This window comes from Raphanus sativus, chromosome 3 (genome assembly GCF_000801105.2).
Source record: "Raphanus sativus cultivar WK10039 chromosome 3, ASM80110v3, whole genome shotgun sequence".
Classification (NCBI taxonomy): domain Eukaryota; kingdom Viridiplantae; phylum Streptophyta; class Magnoliopsida; order Brassicales; family Brassicaceae; genus Raphanus; species Raphanus sativus.
This window is the reverse complement of record NC_079513.1, coordinates 731730-735544: the sequence shown is the minus strand read 5'-3', so window position 1 is coordinate 735544 and position 3815 is coordinate 731730.

The window sequence follows — 3815 nt, the reverse complement described above, 5'->3', positions numbered from 1 at the left end:
ATTGAGAAACTACATTAAACATCTATCTGCAAATGTATAGTTTTTATATTTTTATTATTTCCATTAAGATGACAAGTTCCGAGAGAGTAAATCCACATAAGTGTTTCGGTGACCAGTTTTGGTTTCATAATAAGACTTGAAACTCTCGATACAGTTGACCATTTGGTGTGGTAGATTGAGGCCTGAAGTCTTGTAACTGGGCCAAAACGGACTCAGAAAAGGGACCGTGAAATCAACACCTTTTGGTTTATATCTTATATGTTCCTCGAAGCCAGTCTGCTGGTCTTTTGCCAATTGCATATCCGTCACCATTCCCTCCATCTTGAGGTAAACTACCACCAAACTGTCTTTGAGCTTTGTAAGTATATTTTTTTTCATGATCGTCATCACTGGCGGAGCCAGCCAACAGATTCACCAGCAGGGGCAGTATAAAGGTTTCATAGCACTTAAAATCATAGGGGCATAATCATAAAAAATTTTCAAAAAAATGAAAATATTTTTTCCAATAATTCATATGGGGCAGCTGCCCCCTTCCCACCTCTCTACCTCCGCCACTGATCGTCATTAAACTTTCCGAATAATAGCCTAGTGCTTGCTTCTTCCTGCATGCATACAAGAAGCCATTAAAAATACCAGTGCAGTCTCAAAAATTAATTTCTAGACCTTGTTCATAAGATAAGTTAATGTTTAATCAGTGCCGGATCTAGGAAAATTTATAGTTGGGGGCACCATCATAGAAATTGAGCTAGTTGGGGGCAGTACCATAAGATTTTTAGTCTTTTACAAACCATCATTATAGGATTAGTTAAAGAAAATAAAAAATGAGTCGAGGGCACGTGACCCCGTCGGTAACAACGTACGTCTGCCCCTGTGTTTAATGTATATTAAACATTAACTGATTCTAATTTTTTAGAATAAATAAATATACAATATAAGAAAAAATATACAATATCAGAAATGAGAAAATATAATTAATTAAACATCTATCTGAAAAATGTATAATAAAATAATTAATAAATAAATATAGAACAGAAGAAATAAATATTATTATTAAACATCTTTCATAATATTAGAATAAATAATAAATAATAAGTAAATATAAAATATAAAATAAGAAAAAATAAAAACTACATTAAACATATTATTGGGAAATGTATAGTAAAATAAATAATAAATATACACTATAAAAATTAGAAATATTACATTAAACATCTATCGCAATATTGCCATTTCATATAAAAGTAAAACAATTAGAATAAGTAAATATACAATATAAAAATAAATAATAAGCAAAAATACAATATAAGGAAAATAAATAATAAGCAAATATAAAATATAAGAAATGAAAAAATACATTAAACATCTATCTGAATATGTATAATTTTACATATTTATTATTTCCAAATATTTTATAGGTAAATATATAATATAGGAAAAAATAAATAATAAGTAAATATGTAATATAAGAAATAAAAATATCTATCGTAATATTAGAATAAGTGAATATAAAATATAAGAAAAAATAAATAATAAGTAAATATACTATATAAGATATAAAAATATTACAGTAAAATGAAAAACAATATCTATCTGAAAAATGTATAGTAAAATAAATAATAATTAAATATACAGTATAAGAAATAAAAAATATTATATTAAAAATCTATCGTAATATTAGATAAGTAAATGTACAATATAATAAAAATAAAAAATAATAATTATATATACAATATAAGAATTATATAAGAAATAGAAAAACTACATGAAACATATAAATGTATAATAAAATTAAATAATAAGTAAATATACAATATAAGAAATAGAAATATTACATTAAACATCTAAAGTAATATTATCATTCAATATAAAACCAATAAAATAGAATAAATAAATATACAATATAAGAATAACTAAATAATATATAAAATATAATATAAGAAATGAAAAACTACATCAAACATCTATCTGAAAATGTACAATAAGGAAATATGTGTAAATATACAAAATGTGTAATTATGTACATTTTAATATATGTTAATCCTTGTGTCATTATTTTCTATTTTCAGAAAAAAATAAATGGTTAAGCACCAATATCACTTAGGTTAAGTACACGAACAACAATAAAATTCAAACATCGCGAAAAAGCTAACATCAACATTACAATACAATAATTTTAACCTAAACATATTAAAACTTTATATTATGCAAATCATAAATAAAAATCACTCATATATTTATACAAATATATAATTCAAGAACAAATTCCAAAAGAATAGTTATATAAATAACATTTGATAATCAAAAAAAAGCGCACGTAGATGAGTATACGTGTGAAAGGAAAATTAAGAAGAGTACGTGAAAATCAGAATATGATAAGAGCACAATGCATAGAATCTACATCAGTTGACATTTTATAATTTCAATGTAAACTCCATTCAGAAACACGCTTTAAATGAGTATTAAACGGAAGATTCATTTTTCAACAGAAGATTCATTTTCAACAGAAGATTCATTTTATAATTTCAATGTAAGCTAAAATGTCAAAATTTTCAACAGAAGATTCATTTTTCATTAAATTGAGTGAATCTCAATAGCTGGAAGCGTACAACATATTTGTGGGATTCATTGTCATCCCAAGATCAAACAATCCTTAATAACTCAACCTCAAATAAACTACCTCGGACCATTAGCATAAGGGGCACCAATCTTTCTTTCAGAAAATAAAATGCTAATATGATCAAATTAGGTACTTTGAGAGATTGTACGAAACTTAGGTGATCTTACACTACTGGCCAAGGAGGTTAATTTAAACATGTATGTTTACTTCACATACAACTAGATTTAAAAATTTCTAGCAAATAGACGATCACAAACTTTTTTTTTGTTGACATTTTCCCCAAATTTGCTAGTAGCAAACAAGAACCTTCTTATTCTTCAACGACGCTGGCGATGGACATGCGGTAAAAACCTAAGCAGACAGAAGTAAACGTGACAAAATTATCAGTTCTTTTTTTAGCATTTGGTTGTAACTATAGAAAATCGGTCAATATTAAAATTTTAATCGGTTCATGGTTCTGTTGGCAAGTAAGGACCGTTTGGTTAGAACATATCAATCAACTAAACCGAATACACATAAATAAATCGAATAAAAAAGTTTACACCCCTATTTTTCGAATAAGCAGATATATAAACCAATTTCAGTTAAAATATATCTTTTCAAAGGAATTTTTTTTTTTGTCAGCAACATTACAGACTCATATTGACTCTGTTAACCAAACTGGGAAATCCGTATCCATATGGACGACATAAGACGGTTACTTTCTTGCACTGCGTGAAATATTTAAAATATATATGAAATTAGAAATTAATGTTATTTTTTTGTTAAGAATAAATAAATATTTAAAATATACTATTTTCCATTTATTTGTATACCCCGCCCGTAGGACGGGTTAATCACTAGTAGCTATTAAATATTTATTTCAAAAGTATATTGTTTAGTAGAATCTATTTTTGTGTGCACAGATTAGTTATAAAATAGGGGAATTGCCACTAATACCATTTTTATGATACCACTTTTCAAAAATACACTAACCAACTTTACCACTAAAAACTAAATAAGAAAATGACTGTTATACCCCTCGGTGTATTCTCTCCACAGCTCTTTAAATCCAATCAAACGAGACTGAATACGAGACTGAATACGAACCTGACGAGCTCTCCAAGCATTCCGACGACGAGCTCTCCGGCGGCGAGCTCTCCGATGAGATCTGGCGACTTCCCGGCGAGCGAGATCTGGCGACTTCCCGGCGAGTTTC